Below are 24,227 nucleotides of genomic sequence, written 5' to 3'. Positions count from 1 at the left end.
CGTTAGTGTAAGACCTAGAAGATACTGTTGGCTATTGTGAATTTCATCTATGTAAGAAAAGATTTTGTCCTAACATCATCATCATCTTACATTTACTTATAAATTTTGAGTTAAATTTTTTCTCAAGGTAGACGTGTGTGATCTGATGCATCTATTTTTTGTGTCTGATGATAGTGTGCTCTCGTATCTTTGTCACTCATTTCTATTTGCAAAACTTTCTGCCACCTGGTTTTGCTTATTGAAGACTTGAATATTGGGAACAGATTTGAGGATCTCTTTGTATAATCTAAATTTTCCCCTAGTCCATTTCCTTTACAAAATATACACAGAGTTTCCTTTAAAAATCTGTGTTCTTTAAAAAATAACTTGTTAACTGAAAACTTGTTCTGAACAGTACTCATTCAGAAATATTGAAGATGGCTTTCTACATCTTTTGAATGTCATTCCGACTGAAAGTTTTTCTCTCTGCTCTGATCTCTTAGCTCCTGTGATGGGGAAACGTAGAGAAGGGAGCAGGCAGGTAGGATGGCAGGTGGGCGAGGAGGGCAATATTGTGAGTGCGAAACTCTTCTAAATGAAATAGTTACTATGGGAACAACTTTATAAAGCAACATAATGAATATTTTCTTAAAAGATGAAGTTTTTCACAATCCTTTCACCCTAATAGATCAACTACATTTTGCATGTGTGTTTAATTATAACCCATGTAGATATAATAATAATACAGACGCTTGCATATGTTGACTTTACAGTTAACATTGTGTCATATTACATTTGTCCCATAATTTAAATCCTAAATAACACTGTGTCAAGTAAGGTACCTTATTTTATGAAATTATGCCCCTATTGTGAGTTATTTAGGTGGTGTCCATTCTTTTTCTGTTACAAATAAGGCACATTAGTTTATTTAGAAAACCTTTGAGCACCCATCAAACCACTGTTGGATGCTTTCCTGGATATTGTGTTTTCATGGATGAAGTCAAACATTTGAAGGACCAGTGGTGACGAATTCTATGGGAATAGCTTTTATGGGAAAAGTAGTTTTTATAAAGTATTTTATGTTTTTTTTACCCCACTGCATGACTGTCTTTTCAAAATTTTTCTAGGATGAGCTATAGAAAAAAAAAAAAATCCATTTATCCACTGGTAGGATCCCAGCACTCTAAAAGATTCCCATCCTTTTCAGCTTTGTACATAATTTCAAATCTATTGTAGCATATTAATTTTTTTCTTATTTTTCACCTTAGGATCCTTGAAAATAGTTGAGGAGTATTAGGTTTTAGAAAGATACAAGGATTCCGATTTGCTCTGAGACCCATGTGACCTTCGCCAACTGTACCGCCCAGGATGAACTGATGTTAGGTTGACCAGTGAACGTCATGGGCAGGAGCTCACACATTAGGGTACATATGCATTAGTGCAAGCAGCACTAGTGCACAAAAATCATTGCATCTTTGCAATGATTTTTGTCTTGCTGTATTGCAGTATGTGTGAAGTAGCTAATGGTTTCAAAGTTTTCACTGGTAACCATTGAGCCAGTGACAAAAACAGGTGTCATCGTTATGGAGTTTGCTGACTCCAATGTTTGCTTACAATAGTGACAATTTTGAATGTCCAAGACTATGGTAACACGAGGAGCTGTGTGATTTCCTTCTGTATGGGTGTTTGTGTGTTTTGTTCAATTGAAGCACACTCTATATTCTATTACATAAAATAAGTTGTGTTGAGATGCATACGTAATGTGATTTCTTTTGAAAAATGTTTGGATAATACAGTGGTTGGACTAGAAGTGCTGAGTAGTACTTGCTTTTTGAGGTGCTACACACACACACACACACACACACACACACACAGACACACACACACAACATTTTGTTGGACATGATTTTGGAAATGCCATCATCTTAGATTTTTATATGACCAATGATCAAGTCTTTACAATTACATATAGTATATGTATATATGTTTACATATATTAAAGCTTTGTTCTAATGCTCTAATTTTGCTACTTATATATTTTTTCCTTTGGGAAATATGAGTCCAAGTGAATTAAAAATGCCAGAGGGGGGAGTGTGATACACCTGAAATGTCCTTGGATTTTAGAAAGATTGTACTTCTCTTTTTCTTAATTTATAACGTTTTTTATTAGAAATGTAATATATAGAAAACTTGTAGGAAAATATAAAGAAATAAAGAAATGTAAGGAAATAAAAACTACTTGTAATCCTGCTACCCAGAGCTAAGCTGCTGTTAATATTTAATATATTTTATTTTATTTTTTTCTATATATTTATGTGTATATTCTTCTTTCATGTTTAAAAATAAGTTTGGAATCATTCATATCATGCATGTCCTGTTTTTCTTCACTCTTTATATCAATAGCATTTCTGTGCCAATAAACTCTTTGTAAAAATGATTTTATAATACCATGACTGCCCCATATTCCAGTTATGGTATGTTTTCCTTCTGAAATGTTGGGGATTCTCTGTTGCATGTCACAGAGTCTTAGGTACTGTTTTTCCCTGTGTGCCCATCCTTGAATTAAAAGAGCCCATCTTTTACCAATATCCTCTTTGTTCTTAATTGCTCCTAAAACCTCCCCTCAGATCTGAAGGTCAAATTGACATGTGTAGGCCTGGCTGGTTTCTGACGTCCAGCATGAGTGGCTCTAGCAGGGGGTGTGGGAATTGGTGGGTGTTGACCTCGGGTGAGTCAGCATTTTCCCCTGCTCCTCTGGTGAAGGTCTTCTCCCTGGTTTTTTTCCTGTCTCCACCATACTGTGTCCTAAGGCACATCGACTCCCTCAGTCTCAGTTCCCCCTGACAGTTGGCATTCCTGGGTGCGATGGTCTTGTGAGGGTCTGTGCGGAGAGGTTCTGATGCCTGCCTGGGGCTGTCGGATGGAGGAAACTTCTCCCACCATCTGCAAAAGCAGGCTCTGGGGTCAGCAGTCCAGCCTGAGTGAGGCAGGACTAGGACCACCTGGGCCAAAGTTCGGGATAATTCCTCAGAGACTGAAAACTACGTAATTGATTTTCTTAATTTCTGGTGTTGTTAATTGTTGCAGCCTTTATGTGTTGTCATGGATATTTCTTTTGGAAAATTGTGGGAGAGCAAATGGAGTTGATTGAGTTGGTTTTCATCACACAGAGAAATCTACACGCTACTGAGGGAGTGGGTCTCATGCAATGCCATGTTCGAGTTCAGCCTTGGCCTTGGATACTGCTGAGGTTTATCGAATGGCATTCCTGGATGTGTTTGTGCAGTTCTTCCCTGTGGAAATAGGGCATAGAAACTTTAAACTTTATCTGGTCCAGAGATCACTGAGTTCTGGGCTCACCATGGCCCATTTCAAGTGCCGTGCGATCCCGTGGCACGGACTCAGGGAGCTGGGGCCATGCTGGCACTCATATTTGACTATATGTGTACAGCTACTTAGTTTACTCTACAGTGATGATAGAGAGGCTAGGAATTGGTTATGCTCTTTGAGGCAACCTTTTTAGCCTGATAATTTTGCATTTGTACCATGAATAACCCTCTGACATTTTTTCAGAGTTAATTTTCAGGTAAGGAAATGAAACCTTTAGCTTAAACTTGCTAGAGTTTTCATAGCTAGTAAGTGGTACAGCTGGGATGAAAATCTGATTTTCCCTATACCAAGTCTAGGATTTTTTCTACCATTGTATCAGTTCTTAAGCCAAACTAACGACTCATTTATTTTCCAGGAGGCAATTTTATTGCAGTGGATTTATTTTTTGGTTTATTTATCCATTTGACAGGTCTCTGAACCATGATTTCCCCACTTTTAAGAAATGTCAACAATGCCATGCTTGATTTACCTGAATGCCAAACTGCTTTGTGTGTGTACTGAATAATTGTGGTGTGTGTTTAAGGACTATTCTTAGTGACTCACCCCACTTAATTTCACTCCAACTAGCATGATTTATTACTCCTGAGGATGGTTGATAAGTAGGGTATCCACTTGAGGAAAGTGTCACCTTTTATGTGGGACATACTTACGAGAAAATTGATGATGGAAACAAATGAAGTTAATTAGATGAGGGAAATTAAATAGATAAATAAGATATTTGAAGTCAGATTTGCACAGAGCAACAAAGATACTTGGCAGCTTTATGACATTGCCATCTTAAATCTGTTTGGCAGATGACTAAGCATTAAAAAAAATTGCAGACATCTGTCCTGTTTTTGACTGTTTCTTGCAGTGTTTTTTGTTTGGTTTACAAAGGATGTTCTTTGGGGAAAAGTTCAGGAAATACTAAAAACAATGCAGAAAAAAATTAAGTTCACTCTTAATCCTATAATCTAGAGATGAGTACCCCCATACTTCTTTTCTTATACTATAGATTTATAAAATGCTTTTTTAATACTATAGATGTATAAAAAAGCAAGCTTTCAACCTGGATTTAACAGGTTTGTCACCTTCCTAAGGGGAGCGGGTGGGAGGTGTTGGGAGATGGCCAGGCTACCAAGACCTTGGGGCTGGAAAGAGGAAACGTAAAGTGAGTCCTAAAATCTTTTAGTACTTTTACTCTGGGCCAAACAAAGCTGCCTTTGGTGTTTTTAATGTCCCCTTAAGTTCCATTCTGCTGATAAATATGATTTGTCAATGAACTTAAAAATTTATTAATGAACATCTAAGAGGTCCCGATTTTTCAACATAATGAAAAATGTTTTCTACAGGGAAAATCCTTTTACGTGCAACTTTGTGAACATAATAAATTCTTTTCTTAAGAAACATCCCTAGGAACAGCATTGCTGGATCAAAGACATGCATCTTTTAAAGTCTTTTGAAACATGTATACCAAGGAGTTTGACATTAGAAATTTTACAAGGATTTGCAGTTCTTGAGCAGGAGAAAGAAAATGGTCCAAGAAGCATGTTACACACATCAGATGCAGTCAGCTCAGAGAAGGTGAGGGTATATATGGTTTAAGTTCATTCTGTTCTATAAACAAGACTGGCATCTTAGTTCTGGCACCCGTTATACTTTCATTGGGCCCGGGAATTGAGCCAGCAATCCCAGGGTAAAGCAACCTTGAAAAGAATTTTTTTTTTTTTTCTTCCCAGAATCATTTGAAAAACTTTCCAGGAGGAAAATCTGTAGCACTGGCAAGATTTGAGTGAAATACTGCTTTCTCCTTGTAAAGCACAGTGTCTCTTGTTCATCAACCTTCAGTGTCTGAGATCTGATTGGTTTCCTAGGCACCTATAACTCAGTGCTTAAAAAAGAACATCACTCTTAAAGTATGACATACTAACTAACTAAAATTAAACTAACGTCTCTAGTATGTTACCATCTTGCCAGCTCTTCCCACCGGCACTTTCTTTAACCTCATTTTAGGTCCTAGTGTTTGTAAGTCATTATTAATATTATACTTATAAACACTTTACTATTTTTCAGTTGCCCTCTCTGAGCGTATTTAACATTTTCAGTTTTAAAATATCCTCCAGGTTTTTTTTTCATTTATTTTGTAAAAATTTAACTAGAAGTCAAGATTAGATGAATAGATAGCATTTCCCACTGACATTCTTTTTCCTTTAGGATTTCCATATTGTTGCCTTTTTAAATCCTTTTCATGTGATAATCAAAGGCTGATAGAGAAAATATACTAGATTTTAAATTCAGAAAATGAGATAGCCAGGGCTCATCTCACCTCCAAACCCACAATCATTTTTGATAATTCATAAGCCTACAAGTCAGAAGCATATTTTGTATGGAAAACCAGTTTATGTTTTAGAATATTGCAGAATGCTGTATTTGTGAGTTCTAAGCCCCTTAAATATTGATTAGCACTGGTATGACTCTCTAGATAGTTACCTCTGGTTTTCAGGGGCATATATTTATTATTCATCAGTCTTCTTTTCTAAAACAAATTAAGATGCTATAAATGAGGATTCCTGTTCACTGGTACTCCTGAAATCATATGGAGTAGTTTTTATGTATTTATGTTGCCATATTTCCCTTCTGTATTGGCGGGTTCTGCATCTGCAGATTCAGCTAACTCGGGGTGGATCCGTGGCTGTTTGGATCTGCAGATGCAGAACCTGCGGATACGGAGTGTGGGCTGTAAGGGACTTGAGCATCTGCAGATTTTGGTACCTGGGAGGGGAAGGGTTCTGGAACCAATCTCTCTCTGATACCAAGGGCCGACTGTATTTGCCTCCTAAGTGGGCGTTTTTGATCTATAGTAATCACTGTAAACATACTAGAATACTTTTTATTATATTCATACACAAATGAAGAGGGTGTTTTCCCTCTAGGTTTTGAAGACCAGAAGATACGGGTTTCCTAGTTTTGGAACCCTGGGAAATTACTATATCCTCATCTTTAAAATGGGGGTTATACAGGATATATATGAAAACTATTTAGCTCAGTTCTTGGGATACTGCAGGTGCATTCCATGATAATTAAAGAGCTTCTCTGTTAATTCATAACAACAAATAGTTTGAGGGGTTAATACTGTTTACTTGCAGTCTCATGTTGCCAAAGTTTCATATTTTAATGGAGTAACATTTTATTTTATTTTTTAAAATTGAGGTATAGTTAATTTACAGTGTCATGTTAGTTTCAAGTGTACAGCAAAGTACACATTCAGTTAAACATATATATTCTTTTTCAAATTATTTTCCATTATAGATTATTATAAGATATTGAGTATAGTTCCCTGTGCTATGCAGTAGGTCCTTGTTGTTTACCTATTTTATATATGGTAATGTGTATATGTTAATCCCAACCTCCTAATTTATCCCCTCCCCCCTGTGCCCCCCCCACTATCTCCTTTGGTAACCATAAGTTTGTTTTCTATGTCTGTGGGTCTATTTCTGTTTTGTAAATAAGTTCATTTGTATCATTTTTAATATTCCACATATAAGTGATATCATATGATATTTGTCTTTGACTTAACTTCCCTTAGTATGATAATCTCTGAGCTAAATAGTTTACATATACATCCTGTATAAGCCCCATTTTAAAGATGTGGATATAGCAATTTCCCAGGGTTACAAAACTAGGAAACCCATATTTGCTGGTCTTCAAAACCTAGTCTGTTTTCCATGTTGCTGCAAATGGCATTACTTCATTCTTTTTTTATGGCTGAGTAATATTCCATTGTATATATATACCACATCTTCTTCATCCATTCATCTGTCAGTGGACATTTAGGTTACTTCTATGTCTTGGCTATTGTGAATAGTGCTGCTATGAATATTGGGGTGCCTGTATCTTTTTGAGTTAAAGTTTTGTCTGGATATATGCCCAGGAGTTGGATTGCAGGATCATATGGGAATTCTATTTTTAGTTTTTTAAGGAATCTCCAAATATGTTCCATTATATTCTAGTAATTATATTATTAAGATTGTGTTAGGTCACAAAATTTAGGGAATTAAAAATATGGAACTGTCAAAATGTTATCTCATGCCATAATAAGCCAATATTTCAAGTTTAGAAAGTATAAATTAAAAATATTTAAGGAAAGAACATGTTATATCATTCTCAATGTAAATCCTGTAACAACATATGGGATGAAAAATATTAGTCCAGTAAGATCATGTATATATGAGGACCTCTTTCAACTTAAATTCATTTTTGATTTTTGAAGACTTTTCTGGTTCATAGATGAAATTTAGGTTCTGTACAATATCTAAATCACTATGAATTTAGTCTTTTCCACCTATATACCTGTTTCAGTAGGTATTGGTACATAATAATGCAACACTTAGCCTTGAATATTGGGCTTTAAAGCAAAAATTTCTTTGCTTTTTTCAAAAAGTCAATAAAATGATAAAATATGTTGGGAACCTACGATAAAACATAGAAAAATGATGATTCTAAGCCTTATGTTGGGGTTAAATTGATTGTATGTTTTAAAAGCTGTAATATATTCAATACATTATTTAAATATTGCAGTTTGAAGCGTTTGCTATAGGGCCTGGTGTAGCCCATGCTCACTGAATGGTAGCACAGTGCCTTGTGCACAGTAGGTATTTAATTAATGTTTGTCAAAGTGGAAGACTGCACCCCACACCTCTCTTGCCCCTCCAGGGTACCTGAAATTCTAACTACTAAACGGTGTAGTATTTAGTCTCTAATAGGAAGTAGGGTTCTTACACAATGGGTGCAGGGCTGGTGGGATAAAGCCTTTTGGACCTCTGCCCAAGGAGACTGCCCGCTCTGGGGGAGACTTCCCCAATGGGCACCTTGACTGGCAGGTCACTGAGCATCCTGGGTGGAGAAGTGACCTTCAAAAGGGAAGTGATGTTGCCTCATCTTCAGTCACAGCTCTGACATGTCTTCTTTACTTGATTTTAGTTGGTTTTCCTTTCAAAGAAATCTTTTGTGATCTTTTGCTCTCATTCTCTGCTCTGTGTGTTGCTAGTTCCTGGTGACATAATATTGATAATAAAACCTTTTTGATGCAAACTATAATATATAGGATGGATAAACAACAAGGTCCTACTGTATAGCATAGGAAACTATATTCAATATCCTGTGACAAACTATAATGGAAAAGAATATAAAAAAGAATGTATATGTATGTATAACTGAATCACTTTGCTCTGAAGCAGAAATTAACATAACATTGTAAATCACCTATACTTCAGTAAAAACAAAAACCCAAAAAATACCTTTTCCTTCTTGGCGACACAGGCTTCAGGTGACTTGTTGAGCTACTTGTCTTCTTGATGTTAGAGTCTAAAAGATATATTTTTTAAGACAGTGGATGGAAAGTGAGATGTACCTAAAGTGACCATGGGAGTATTTGGGAAGGTTTAGTTTGGGATACCAACTAGTTCTTACCAAGGGCTTTAGGCAGTGGTTAAAAGAAGAGGCTTTGGTGACAGTTGGCCTGGCTTTGAATCCTGTCTGCACACTACATACTAACCACGCAACCCTGGGCTTGTTACTTCTCTGTGCCTCTGTCTTCTCCTCTGTCAAATGGGGATAATAATAGCACCTAGTTGAGAGGATTGCAGAGTACTTAAGCAATGTCTAGTGCATAGTAAAAACTAGCTCAGGAAATGTTAGTTGTGGTGATGAGAAAGTGCAAATTCCAAGGTACAGGCACGGGAGGATGGAATTGGGAACTGTGATGATATGGGAACAATGACTGCTGACTCCTGTTCCCCTGTGCCCACCAGAGGGGACCTCTGTTCTCTCCAAGGCACCTTGAGTACCCACTGAGAGAGAGCAGGGATTTGTACCTCAAGATTGTGGTCTGCATACAGAGGCTTTGCTCTGTTGGTTTGGCTCAGAGTGTTTATTACTGTGGCATTCAGAATGCGAAATAATAGTTAATGGGGACAAGGGAATTTATGGCAAAATTTAAAATCACTTAGTGACTAATAACTTAGTGGTCTATGAAATCTGTATCTTGATATGCAGGGTGGCTATGCTATTAACATTTCTGAGCTATTTAGAAGATGGTTGGATGCTTTTTGTTACACATTCATTTTTCATCTTTGCTTTTCCATTGAGGAAACATCAGTAGGATTTAATAATTGCCTGTCATCTCTGGAAAGATAAGTAAGATTATAGATTATTAAGGGTTATTTTTCATTTTGATGGTGGATAAACATTAAGAGGAATCCTTGCTGAATGCAAACTGTGATTTATTGATTATGATTACAGGATTAATATGAAACCACTCAAATGTTTACCTGCTCATAGATTCTTTTCCAGTGCTACTGTAGATAGATTCAGAAGGACTATTAGCTATGAGTATTTATTAAGTATTGGATACCTGCTGTCTCACAGGAGCTTCTCCGAGTAGGTGTTTTGTAATTGAGGAAATGCAGGCTAGGGGAGGTTGAAAAACTACCCAAGATGTTACAGGTTTCACCTCCTAAGCACATTTTCTTTCAGCCATACTTTGCAAATCAAGGCTTTTGATACAACTGATTGCTTCTTAAGAAAAAATTTTTTTTCAGCTTTAGTAAAATCCAGCCTTCTTCAGGAGGCAGTTCACTATGGTGAATTTGGCATTTGAGTCCTAGGGTCAAAGGCTGGGTTATGGGGAAGAAATTACATAATGTATATGAAGTATCTAGAAGGGACCTGTCACACAGTCAGTGCTTTCTCTTCACGTGGTCTCTGGCTTTGGGTGGGGTGCCCACCATCCAGTGAAATGGCAACAATCAAGAGAACAAGCCAGGGGACTTCCCCGGCAGTCCAGTGGTTAAGATTTTTCCTTCCAGTGCAGTGGGCACGGGTTCGATCCCTGGTCGGGGAACTAGGGTCACGTGTGCCATGGTGTGTGGCAAAAAAAAAAGAAAGAACAAGCCAGGGCATCAGATACATCTGAGTCTGAATAGGGCACTCTCTGACTTTGGGCAGGAGACCACTTGGGGTGCTTTTGGCTGCAAATAAGAGACTCTTATTTTCAAGTGCCTTATACCAAAGGGAATTGCTCAGTGAAGTCTAGAGGTCGAGCCCATTGAGAGTTGGCTGATGCAGGTGATCCATCCCTCTTCTCTGTTACACTTGATGTTAGTCTGTCTGTTAACTCACAGCAAGGTGGCTACGGGACTACCGGGCATCACATCTGGACGTGACCATGACTAGAGGAAGAAAAAAGACCATTTCTTCTCATGGTCCTTTCCTACTAGAAAGGAACATTTTCCCAGAATCCTTTTCCCCAAGAGACTTCTCTCCGGTCTCATTAACCAGAGAATGGTCAAATGCCCATTCCTGAAATAATTACTAACAAAGTGAGAATAACCTCTGCAGCTCAGAGTGGGGTGGCCCCTTGAGGCACACGGATACCTGCACAAAACTGAGGTCCTGTAGAGAGTCCGAAGGAGGGAAGGGATGTTACTCTCCTCTCTCAGCCTTTATTTCCTCATGTATAAATGGGGGAGCACAGCACTTACCTCACATGACTGTCAAATGAGACAGGCACCAAAGGCCAGCAGCAGAACAAGGGCTCACCATGAATTTGAAGGAGCATGAGACCAGGGCCACGAGTTCCGGCTGCTACTCCTGCTTAGTTATTTAAAGCTGTGCAATTTTAAACAATCTCGGAATCTCCTTTTTCCACTTACTCAACAGGTGTCTTTTGAGACCTGCCATGTGGCAGGCGTTGTGCTGAGCTGCAGATGCAGGACATACCTGCCCTATATGTATGTCTGTGCTAATAACTATGATTATAATGTTGCATAGCATGGATGATTGATTCTGTACTCACTATTGAACACCTATCGTGTCCCACACTGTGTAGGGTTCACTCCATTTGCATTATCTTGGATGCTCACAATAGCTTCTTTGAGCAGGTATTTTGTAGTTGAGAAAATACATACAGGAATGTCGGGTGAATATTATCAAGAAGTAGTGGCTGGGGAAACCACCTCGGAGAACAGAACTATCCTCAGCGTTTGGAAGGAGTCCAGCAAGGCAAAGTCTGCTTGTCTCTTTCATTCATTAACATTGGAGATATGCCTCCTGGCCTTGGAAGTTGCTAGCTAAAGTATCTTACACATTTATAGTCTTTAAATCCATTACTTTTTGGAAAAATGTTCATTTAGTATTATTTTGATTAGTGAAAGGCTTGAATGAAAGTGTTGATTTGACGAAACACCAAAACAGAAGCTCACTTCTGCTTATTTAGGACATTAAATTTAGTTGATGAAATGTGCAAGAGGAAGCGTGATTTTTCTGAATAAAATAGTCAGTAGTAGAAATAACAATTTGATTAACTTTGTTTTGGTCACAACCATGACCTTTTTGTGGTTTTTTTTTGGTATATAGCTGTTTTTATTTAGAACTTATTTAATTTCTCTCATTATTATAATTTTTAGCATATAGATCTTGTATATATTTTATTAAATTTTCCGTAATGATTTCATATGATTGCTGTTTTTTAAGGCATTTTATTTTAAACGTAGGAGTGTGTACATGTCAATACTTTATAGGTATTACAATGATAGGGAAAGATGTGATTTATTTTTTTAAAAAAAATTTGTAATTTAATTTTTATTTTTGAGATAATTGTAGATTCACATGTAATGTTAAGAAATAATAGAGCTCTTCTGTACTGGAAAGATGTGATTCAAAAAGAGAAGGGCATGGAAATCCTGGAAAATTTCAGGCCATCTCAGACATTTTGTTGGTAACACCTATAGTGACTTAGACATGTATACTATCAATTGTTTAAAAAGAAAAATCTTTTAGTGTTTTAGTACTTACATATTCTCAAGTAGAATTAGTAGCTGGTTTCTTACCTATTTCTTGATTTAAACGCATATAGAGCAACTGTGTGATTTAACAAGGAAGGAGATGCTTTTATGTCTTTTTCAAGTGGCTCATTGAAGTGACCTTTTCCGGGTGGTGGTCAAAGTCAGCGCAGACATGGCTAATCTTTTCCATGTCAGCAGGTCAGTGCCAGCCCTTTCAGCCTGGACCCTGGGGGAATGATGTGTTCCATTTTGTAAATGACATCGCAGTCTTTCAACTGAACAATTAGTCACCCTGCTCGTGTTTTGTTTTATTATATTTTGTTTTTTGGTAAGACAAATATTTGCAATGTAAGCAACGGCTTGTTCCAGGGCAGACGGTGTGAGAGGTTTGGGAGTGACCGTTGGCAGGGACTATGGAAAGGAGAGGCTAGCGGTTACAGGAGGACCTGTGTGCCTGTTTTATCCTGGGACTGTTGCATTAGTGTAACATTTTGTATCATCTTTAGGAATGTATCAGAATGGAAGTTTAGGGCTTCCCTGGTGGCGCAGTGGTTGAGAATCTGCCTGCCAATGCAGGGGACACGGGTTCGAGCCCTGGTCTGGGAAGATCCCACATGCCGCGGGGCAACTGGGCCCGTGAGCCACAACTACTGAGCCTGCGCGTCTGGAGCCTGTGCTCTGCAACAAGAGAGGCCGCGATAGTGAGAGGCTCACGCACCACGATGAAGAGTGGCCCCCGCTTGCCGCAACTGGAGAAAGCCCTTGCACAGAAACGAAGACCCAACGCAGCCAAAAATAAATAAATTAAAAAAAAACAAATGGAAGTTTAGGGCCAGTGGATATGTTGGTTCAAAAATAAGCCAGAGAGAATCTCTGAATGTTACAGCTCTTCAGAGATACTCAAACCTCTTATTTTTGTTCACCCCGGAGTCCTGTCTTTTGCTGCGTCTGTCATCTTTTTCCTCAGATTTTTGGTAGTACTCTGGAAAGAAATGTCTTTCTTCTTCCTTGAGGTTTTCAGTCTACATTTAAGGTCTTGATGATACCTGTGAGGTAGCTAGAGACGCACTCTGCTTTTAGCCTTGGGGAGATTTTTCCTAATAGTCCAGTAGTAATAGCATTTTCCAACCCCAAACTTAAGTTTCTTCCTCAAATTATTGTTTTCAGGATAAATATGAGGCAGGTTTGTCCTGCGTTACTTGGGGTGAGCATTTTACTTAAGATCTTCTTCCTTTTTGACATATACAAGTCGGTTTAAAATGATGCAAGTTTGGTGAGAACTAAGAAATCTATAGCCTGTAGTTGAATAATAGGAAAAAAGTTAAGACAATGAAAAGATCTACAGCATCCAGCGTTTTGCTTAATTCCCTGTTTATAGCACCTGTTTCTCTAGGTTAGAAGATGAGAATTCTAGAACCTGTGGCACGTGCCTTGTCCCACCAAGACAGAGTGGACTTACTTTTCCAACAGTAACGTAAGGTACCCTGTGCTTTTCTAAAAACGAGGCATCTCTGTGCTGCCCGTCTGCAAGCTTCCATCTGAGCTGTGGTCCTGCATGCTTGCTGTCAGAGCAAGTTGACCCCTTAAGAAAAGACGTGTCCTAAAGAGTAGTGCTGGTGATTCATCTGAGCCTGTTAACGGGACTCTGTATGTCTCTGTGATAGGCAAAGAGGCATGTGTGTTCCTGAACAATGCTAAGTTAAGGCATAAAGTCGATTTTGGTTCCTAATAAGAGGAAAGGTCTCTGATAACCTAACTTTATTCCCAGAGTTGGTATTTTAGCTGTAGGCATATTTGGTCAGTTAATATGTACTCTGGTGAGTCAAATAACAGAACTTTCTTTTCTCCTCCTATTTTTTTAAGGTATGTAATACAGGGAGAGAAGTAACTCATCCTGGGTCATAGAAACCCTGAGCAAAGGACGCATGACTTTTCTTCTGTCATCCAGAAAAATATTTGTCCACACCACAGGTTTGCCCTGATCAGTCTATCATCAGGCAGATTCACACACATCACATATTTGGGGAGCAGCTGAAGAGCAATTATTGACATGAAAAACACGAGCCGAAACAAAAGAAGACAAAAACAGAAACACAAAGAATTTTTGTGTGTGTGCCGAATGGTGTACCCTTATATTTCCTCTTCTGTTGTAAGTCAAAACTGTCTTTTCAGGTGACATCACCCATAGTGGACCAATTTGATTCATTTTCCTACAACTTTTCCATTATAGTTCATTTTTCTTGGAGTCCTACTATAGACATGAACTTATAAAATGTAATCTAACCTATCATGGACGAGTATTTCTTTTCAAGTCTTATCTTGTGATGCAAAATAGTAATAGTAATAACGGTAAGAAAAAGAAATAAGGAAAACGGTAATATTAGTAATAGCTAACGTTTACTTAGCTTATTATGTCTAGGCATTGTTTTATATGTTTATATATATTAATAATCGTATGTTACTATTATTATCCCCATCTGACAGGTGAGGAAACAGAGGCCCAGAGAAATTAAGAAATTTGCCCCCAGTTTTATAGTTGGCAGAGAGGGGTTCAAATATTGCATTCCAGCTGTAGATATTTTGCCATTAACCACTTTGCTGTGTTTCCAGAGGTCCTAATTATTTCAGAACATTTGTTTGTTCTCTGTTGCATCATCAGTGAGAGCTTTGGTTTTGTTTGCATCTTCTCAGGTGGTCTTGGTGTTTTGGTCTTTGAGTAGACCCAGTCAACAGCATCTAGTTTCTTGCCTAGGTTCTGAAGAATGTGGGAAGTATCAGTACAAGAGTAAAGCAGATGAAAGATTAGAACATCACGTTTATTACTGATAGGGGACCTATCCTTGTGTGCAGCATGTTCCCAAGAGGAAGAAAGGGCAGAGCTGAGCCAGGCGTGCCTACTTTTTTCCCAAGTTTCCCAGTCAGCTGGTTCAGGTTGGCTCCTGGGGGTGGCGAGAGTGATGGGGCAGAGGGAGGCAGTGGGTGGTCAGGGAGAATCCTTCCCGACAGAAGCCAGGAATGGTGAGAAAGGGCCGTTCTTTAACGTTAGAGATGGGAGTTGATCAAGTCTGGGATCTAGCGAAAAGTTAACATTACTGTTAGAATTAGGAAATGGGACAGGTGGCTGTGATGTTCGGGAATAGTTTTGTGGTTTGGTGGGAAAATTGCGTGTTGGTATAAATATAGTTGAATCCTGAGTTTGTATTAAATTGCTGCATGTCTCACCTCTCACTGATTTCTAGGATTTAAAAGCGTATCCCTCTGGACCTAGGTCCTGTTGTTTCCTTTCTGTGTCTTTGAAGTGTTTTGTCTTTTCCCTTATGTTTTCAATGGTGTTGCGTATGTATTTTGCTTATTACTGACAGTGTGACCTATTATTTTGCTTTAGAAGGCATTGTTGTCTTAGGCAATGTTATATGGTACGAATAGTTATTCTGTTTATTTAGAAAAACACCTCAGATCTCAAAGCAATTTAGAGAACTCAGAACACAGCCTCTGTATAGGCATTTTTGAGACAGAGCTTAGTAGATTTAGACTCCAACTTGTTCCCTATTGTAATCACCATTTAAGAGTGTTTGAAACAGGATTGCTACTTTTGGGGGATAGACGAGAAGTGATTATTGGTGAAATGCATGGTACTTAAAAGTGACAAGACAGTGTAGGAGGCAAGGTTTTAATTTCTAGAGGTGTCATCTAGAATAGAGTGTGGAGGGCATTTGTGTCCCATAGTGGTTTAATAACAATTACGTGTAAACGGTGAGGACTCGTACTGTCCAAAGCTTCCGTAAAATGTTATCTAAAACATGTTGCCAAATTCTCTTCCTTTTTCATGGTTTTGGAATGCTATTTGGTGTATAGCTTGAACGAGAAGCCTTTGGTGACAAGAAGGCAATAGAAGAAAAATAGTGATAGCTAACGTCTATTTGCACTCAACAGTGTGCCCAGAACTGTGCCAACCACTCTAATTCTTGCTTCTTTCAGTTCTGTGAAGTATTCTGCAGATATGGAATCACAGGCTTTCAGGGGTGAAGTTACTTCCCCAGGGTCACGCAGCTCATTGGTGATAAGCTGTAAACCCAGCTCTGCTGACATGTTATAACATGTGTCCCTGAAAGGGAGAGGTGATGGGTGGTGCTTTATCTACCTGATTTTAATTTGGTTGAGAAAAAGAAAGCTGGCAAATCCTTAAATATCTGTATGTTAACTGAAAGATAATCTAATACTAGAAATGTAGTACTTTATGGACTTTTATGCATGTTGGAGGTGGATGGTTTTTTGTTTTTTCTTTTTTTTAACCCGAAGTGTGTTTATTGGGATGGTTTCCCATTCATCTCGATTCAGGGTGCGTTTAGTGCTGCTTCCATCTGAAGGAGCATCCTCTGTAAGCCTTGCTTTTCCTCCTGTAGGCTGGCAGAGGACAGTAGAGCAGCCAACACCCAAAACTACTGTTTGTGCATGGCTAAAGACGGTGGTGATCTTAGAGCATCCTGGGCATTTCACATCCATGCGATAGGAATTAGGGCTCTGCACCAGGCACTTCTTGTGTTTCCTCTTCTCTTCTGGAGAGGGATGAAGGAGATCCTTTGCGAGAGGCACGTTCTCCTGGGGAGGTCATCACCGCCGGAAAGGGACGTGGATGGTTTGATGTTAATGCTTTTGCTCCTTTTGAATTTCACTGTGTTTGCTGTAGTAAGATTTGTCTTTTAATATGTCCTGAATGATGGACTTTGGTTGAAGGCCTGTGTTCAAGGGCTCAATGGGCAGAGGCATCCTAGATCTCTGTCAGGGAGTTGAAGTAGCTCCTATCCTGGTGGTTCAGCCGACTGGGTGGAAAGAAGCTGGGTCGGGGCCCGGAGGTGGCATTTAATGTCAGTTAGTGCAGAATTCTTAGGATTCATGTGCTGAGAGGTTCTTATTCTGTCTTGATCCGCAAAACACAGTGAAATAAAAACCAGAGGGCTTTGGATTGAAGCTTTTTTTTTCCCTCTCTCTATATATTGGTTTGGCCAAAAAGTTCGTTTGGGTTTTTCCATAAGATGTTACAAAAAACCCGAACGAACTTTATGGCCAGAGCAATCTTTTTACTGAAGTATTGTTGATTTACAATGTTGTGTTCATTTCAGGTCTACAGCACAGTGATTCAGTTATATATTCTTTTCCAGGTTCTTTTCCTTTTTTAGGTTATTATAAAATATTGAGTAGAGTTCCCTGTGCTATATGTAGGTCCTTGTTGGTTATCTGTTTTATATATAGTAGTGTGTATCTGTTAATCCCAAACCCCCAATTTATTCCGCCCCCTCCCCGCTTTCCCTTTTGGTAACCATAAGTTTGTTTTCTATGTCTGTGGGTCTATTTCTGTCTTGCAAATAAGTTCATTTTGTATCTTTTTTTTAAAAGATTCCACATGTGAATGATACCATATGATATTTGTCTTTCTCTGTCTGGCTTTGTTCACTTAATATGATAATCTCTAGGTCCACCCATGTTGCTGCAAATATTTCATTCTTTTTTATGGCTGAAGCTTATCACGTAAACTGAAGTGCCTCAGTGAACCTCCATGGGCTTCAAATCTAATCACCATCCCTGCGTCCCACACACTGGGCAGGTGATGAACTTGCTGGGTGTCACAGAGCTTTTCCCCCAGCACCGTCCCTGTTTGCTCATGTATAAGAATTGTAGCCTAGCAAAATACCCTTCGTTTTTTTTAGAGCTCTGCCCTCTGCCTGGACAATGCAATCTAGATGCTTTCTTTAGTGTCATAATATATGTTCTTAATTTTAAAGGTAATAAAATGTTGAAATATTACATTGCTCTAAGAAAAATAACTGAAACTAATCATGAAAAGAGACTATCTTTTATTTCTGCTGGTTGACAAACTGAATTGGAAAACACCAAACTTAAATTGTGGCTAGCATAAACAGAGAGAGGGAAAATGTAACCTTAGTGATGGGTTCAAAACCTTTTAAAATAAATATTTCCAATATCATCTCTAATACAACTTGATTTATTTAAGAGCAAGTGTTGAATTTAATCTCTCCTCTACATATCACAGTTATAGTAGTTTTAGACTTGTTATCCTATCATGTAATGGCAAATAGCTTTAGAAAAATACAGTAAACACCAAGGGGGGAAAGCGGGGGTTGGGAGGGGTGGTGGTGCGATGAATTGGGAGATTGGGATTAACATATATACATTAATATGTATAAAATAGCTAACTAATAAGAACCTGCTGTATAAAAAATAAACTAAAAGTCAAATAAAAAAAAGAAAAAATACAGTAAAAGCAACACCCAGCAATCACTGGAAGTGAATAAGTAAGCCTCTTAAAATTATACTTTTTTTTTTTTCCAAATGGAGATACTTTCAAGGACTTTGAAAGTAGAGACATACTCAGTTTTTAAAAAACAAGCTTATCTCTTTACCAAATGTAGATTTAGTCCTACCCATGATAGTTGGCTTAATAGAAGTCAGTTGCATACTGGGATGTTTTTATTTTTTAAATGATACTCTAAAAATTTGACTGCTTATAATTTGGAGCATACTTGCTTTTCATTGTATACAAGTTAAATCTGTGGTAATTTTAAGATGAACGTGATTTTAGTGTGATGATTGGGGATTATGAGATTTGTTTATGTAGCTGATTGAATTGTTTTGCCTCTAAGCAGCTTTACACAAAAAAAAATCAAAGAGCTGTATATTTTGGTCATTTAAAAAATCTGCTTTTCCCTGTTTATTTTTTAAGCCAGTTAAATGCCTTTCTGAACAAGAGTGGGTAAAGCAAGTGAATAAGTGCTTTTCAAAACTTCCTGAATAAATTTAATTCATGTTGATGAGATGTATGTGAATCCATGATGGAGAGCCCATCATTAGCTTTAGGGGGCGGACATGGTTAATTAATTAATATCATAACTTTTTGTTTTACCCACATAAATTCCCCCTGAGGCCAGAAGTTTGTTAATCTCCACAGAATGCAGTATATGGCGATAAATACAGAACATGCATTTTCATGTTACCCAATGAAGGGAGATTTATGTGGCATTAGAAGAATCCACAGCCAGGCAGTATGGCCCTGAATGTCCTGTATGAGGCTTGTGTCCATAACATCGTAGTCACAGCCTAAGTAAGTAGTTATGTGTTGTCAAGCCTTTCTCCCTCCCCACGCCTTCCTACCAGTCTTGTTCCACTTGGCTTTTTCAAAGGAGACACCATGAATACCTATTTCCTTTGCCATGGGTCAAGGTGGTGGTGGACCAATCTCTTAGCATCTCTGGGACTCCTGTGGGCTAATGCTATGACGTGATAGGAGGCCTGTTAACCCCAGGAGGTGCGAAACAAGAGGAGGTCTCTTCACTGCTGACCCAGTGTTCTGTAGCTTGTTTCTAACTAATTAATTTTAGGTAGCAACTTCTGTATTCCATCTGATGTCTTAGTCCGTTTGGGCTGCCATAATGAAATAGTGCACATTGGGTAGCTTATAAGCACAGAAATTTATTTCTCACAGTTTTGGAGGCTGGAAGTCTGAGATCAGGGTGCCAGCATAGCTGGGTGAGGGCCCTCTTCTGGGTCACAGCTTCTCATTGTGTCCTCATATGGCAGGAGGGGCTGGCTCTGAGTTCCATGGGATCTTTTTTATAAGGGTGCTAATTCCATTCATGAGGGCTCCACCCTCATGACCTCATCACCTCCCAAAGGCCCCACCTCCTAACACCATCACATTGGGCATTAGGGTTCTAACATGTGAATTTGAGGGGGGGCACAAACATTCAGACCATAGCATATGAAAAATTGTGAACAGAGGAGAGAAAGTTTTGAATGCTAGAATGATAGAAATTATGCTTGAATGTATTTCAACACTGAAGGCATTTTTGTTTACTGCATCATCCAGAGGGTGTTTGGGATAAGCCATGCATCACTGTTATTTTTATTAGCTTTCACAGTAGGATAGGATATTGAAGGAGAAAGCAGGAAATCTACAGGAGAAGAGTGTGAAGAGTGAAGAAACACCATCTTGCAGTTAGGCAGGTGTATGTGTTAAGAAGAAATAGCCTGAGATAATTCCTATATTTCCATGAATACTGTAAATTACTGTTTGATGAGTGTCTGTGCTCCAATTCATTTTAATACCCAAAATGGATTTAACTATATTGTAAGAACACATTGCTAGATTGGAACTTAGACTTTTTTAGAGGTTCATAGATGACTTTATCCTTCTTGAAATTCCCCCTTGTGCGAGCGTAACTCCATCGGTTGAACATAACTTTTTATTATTTTGGGGAGAGAAGTTTATGACATAAATGATCATTTTAGGTATGTAAGTAGCTTTTACTTTTTCTCGTGATCTTATTCAGTAATTTTGTATTAGTTATTGATGGGTTCTTATTAGGTGACTTTCTATACCCTCCTTCCATTGGGTGAATTTCTGATGAATGTTTACTGGATTTTTATTCATATTACATGGCTAGAACTTAGCATGTGTGTTGTGCATCAGTCAAGTGTGATGGCTTTTAGTCTCGCCATTCTTAGCTTGGTAGTCTTATACTTCTTTTTTAAAAAATTCCTATAGTAAAGATATATGTATATATTTTTATTGAGGTATAGTTAATTTACAGTGTGTTAGTTTCAAGTGCACAGCAAAGTGATTCAGTTATATATATATTCTTTTCCAGATTCTTTTCCATTATAGGTTATTACAAGATACTGAGTATAGTTCTCTGTGCTATACAGTACGTCCTTGTTGTTTGCCTGTTTTATATACAATAGTGTGTATCTGTTAATCCCAAACTCCTAATTTATCCCCCACCCCACCCCATCCGCTTTAGTAATCATAAGTTTGTTTTCTGTGTCTGTGAATCTATTTCTGTTTTGTAAATAAGTTCATTTGTATCATTTTAAAAATTCTACAAATAACTGATATTATATGATATTTGTCTTTTTGTCTGACTTCACTTAGTATGATAATCTCTAGGTCTCTCCATGTTGCTGCAAATGGCATTACTTCATTCTTTTTTGTGGCAGAGTAGTATTCCATTCTCCCTCTCTATACCACATCTTCTTATTTATATATTTTTTTGGACTGTCCCTTGGAATGATATGCTCTTTTAGATATAACTTGTTTAGAAATTCTGCAAATCCAAACTTTAATTTAAATGTAACTCTCTCAACCATTAACAATACCAACTGTAGGTAGGTAGGTCGATAAGCACATGAACTGCCAATCAAACAAAGCTGGATTTTCAGCTCTGTCAGAGGTAACAGTATTACCCTAAAGGTTCAGTAGTCCTTTGCTTTAACCCCCTACCTGGAAACCTGGATCCTACATCCTACTTGACAGTTCTGTGTGATGTTTTGCCACTTAGATAATTACCAGCAAAGTACCAAAAAATGAGAAATATTTTGAAGTTCTAGGTAAGCTGTCTGAAATTTGCAGGGATAATAGCTTTCTGCTCCTACCCTCAAGATCCCCAGAGCCTTCCAGCTTCTAGGAGGAAGGTGCTCTCATATAGAGCCCACTGAATTTTGCAGTTCCTTCTTTTAACAAGAAAATCTACCTCCCACCCTAGATGGAAGGTGATTTTATAATCTTCTACATCTTTGCTTTCTTCAAGACAGTAAGTAACCCAAGCCCTACCAGCTAGAGAAAAGAAAACACATAATTTAAATGGAAAAAAAAATGGTACCGAGTTTTTCTTGACTGATTGTGATGGATTCCACTTCAAGTCTGTGTCTTTGCCTCACATTTTGTTTTTGTTGGTTTTTTTTTTGTATGCAAAAGATTTGGTGTGAATTCTGCATTTAAATTATTTTATAAATCATTTCATTTGCTGAGAATGACAGTGTCTTGAATTTAGTCAGTAAACATTTATTGAGGACACACAAAAGATGGGCCTACTGGTCAGTGCTGGGCATAGGTACCTGAAGTCCTAAGTAGCTGACCTTCAGGGACTCATGGGGAATGCACTGAGTATGCATTTTCCTTGATTATTAGAGCTGCCAACATTTAGTTTCTAGAATATTCTGAAGTAACCTTATCCTTAGAGAAAAACCTTTATTTTTCAGCAAAAGCAAGTCTCCTTTCTGCGTCTGTGACTTTCCTGACAGACACAAATTCTTAGATAGTAAAGTCATGGAATCATAAGAGCCAGATGGAACTTTCAGAATGGATCTTTGAATTTTCTTCTGTCACTCACCACACCTCCTTCATCAACCCTTTGACTCTATCTAGACAGAATTCACAGTACTTGCCAGAAAGCGGCTTTGGCTATTAGTAAATTATGGTATTTAATTCCTTCATGGATTCCTTTCCATGCAGAGCCTATGAAATACTCCAACATTTATATCTGAAATATCTGTTCAGTGGGAATTGGCTTGTCATTGAATCTTAGGTGTCAAAATAATTTTTTATGTACTCTCTATTGGCATGATCTCAAAGTTCTTAACTGAGAAAATGAATTGAAATATGTAAATTGAAATGTTAATGTAAACATACTCATAATTGTAAATTACTTTTCTTTTTGCTGTGAATATTAAACAGGTGGTGGATTCAAGGGTAATATTCTAGAGACCGGAAAACATTTCTAGGTAGTCTGTAAATGCAGAAATTAAGAACACTTTTTATTCAGTCACTTTTTCATTCAGTAACATTTAGTGATGGCTTCTCATCTCTAGACATTGTGGTGAATGTAGGGGGATCAAAGTTGATGTACGTGGCCACTGTCATGAAGAAGCTCACAGTTTTGCGATTTTTTTTTTTTTTTTTTTTTTTGCTGCGCCACGTGGCTTGCGGGATCTTAGTTCCCCAGCCAGGGATCGAACACATGTTCTTGGCAGTCATAACCACTGGACCGCCAGGGAATTCCCTTGTGTTGTGTTTTTTAATGCCCAAGAGTCTAGTTAATTTTTAAAGTAGCTTATGGATGCTGTAAAAATGTATCCTGTCTACTCGAAATGATACAGGTGGTTGAAAGCTCTAACTTACTCCTCCTTGAGATTTGGGGTCCACTTGGCATCTTCTTTGAGGGGTCTTGACTCAGAAACCCTTGCATCCTCTCCACAATTCTGACTGGTTGGTAAAGGATTAGGTTTTACTGTTAGATCTCTTTCTCTCCACCCCACTCCATATGCATTGACTTTTCCTCTTTGTATAGTGTTTGCAAAAAAGCAGAATAAACAATTCTAGAGAGTTGTCATTTAAATAAGAGGAGCTTTCCTACTTTGAGCCAAAGGCCCTGCCCAGTGTACAGAGGTCACTGTCTAGGCCTTCCTGATTCACCTTCTCCTGGTCATTGATGCACAGTTGTTTTTGATCTGACATCCAACCTCCTGAGAGCAGCCCCCAAAGAGAAATTGCGGGGTAGTCTGATAAGATCATATGGGGGGGGGGTCCATGCAATTTCTGATCTTGGCGTTAGCAGTCAGATTCTTTGTCTTGCTTGGTTTTATGGTTTCTATCCACTGTAGGGTTGCTTCTCAAAGTGGTTCCTGGATATTAACCCTGAATAATCTGAATTGGGGCACAGTTCCTTCCAAGTAGAGATTGCGGAGTGAACTACTTATTGTCTGGTTTTTCAAACAGTTGGAAAAGTTTGGGTTTGGCTACTGCAGTTGGAATATTGATGCTCTCTAAGCAGATGTGAAGATAACAAAGTTATGATTATTGATATCATCGAAGTAACAAGGGGTCTAAGAGAATGATAGAGCATTGAGCTACTTCCCCATCATCCTTTAAGGCTGAGCACCAGGTTCATTAAAATAGTTTTTAGGGCAAAAGGTAAGGTATAGATGTGCCATCATTTAAACAGGCAAACGCTAACTTTTAGTGTGTCATGTGTATGTGTCTTTGAGGTGGGAATGTGAAATAAGCCTTGATGTTCAACACATACTTACCTTTATCCCAGTGTTCTTCTGTATTCTATGACTAGAATTTTCTCAACCCTCCATTCATTCCAGCATATTCTGAGGGACTATGATGAGCCCATGTGCAAAAAGTTCTCCCTTCTTCACAGCATCCTATCCTACAACCATTTTCAAAAACAACAACAA

The 24,227-nt window shown here is 38.2% G+C and overlaps 1 protein-coding gene and 1 pseudogene across 2 annotated transcripts in view; one reads left to right on the top strand and one right to left on the bottom strand.

The window, feature by feature from the left end:
• Positions 1-24,227, top strand: part of RYR2 (ryanodine receptor 2) — a 777,004-nt gene that overhangs the window by 154,089 nt on the left and 598,688 nt on the right. The gene's annotated exons all lie outside the window — the stretch shown is intronic.
• On the bottom strand, positions 14,717-18,921 carry LOC309636013 (small ribosomal subunit protein eS27-like pseudogene; annotated as a pseudogene). The gene has a single exon. The product of its transcript is annotated as a small ribosomal subunit protein eS27-like pseudogene (transcript).

Source organism: Balaenoptera borealis, assembly GCF_965194805.1.
Source record: "Balaenoptera borealis genome assembly, chromosome: 10".
In the NCBI taxonomy this organism is placed as follows: domain Eukaryota; kingdom Metazoa; phylum Chordata; class Mammalia; order Artiodactyla; family Balaenopteridae; genus Balaenoptera; species Balaenoptera borealis.
Note: the sequence above shows the minus strand (reverse complement) of the source record. Positions and strands in the feature narration are given on the sequence as shown.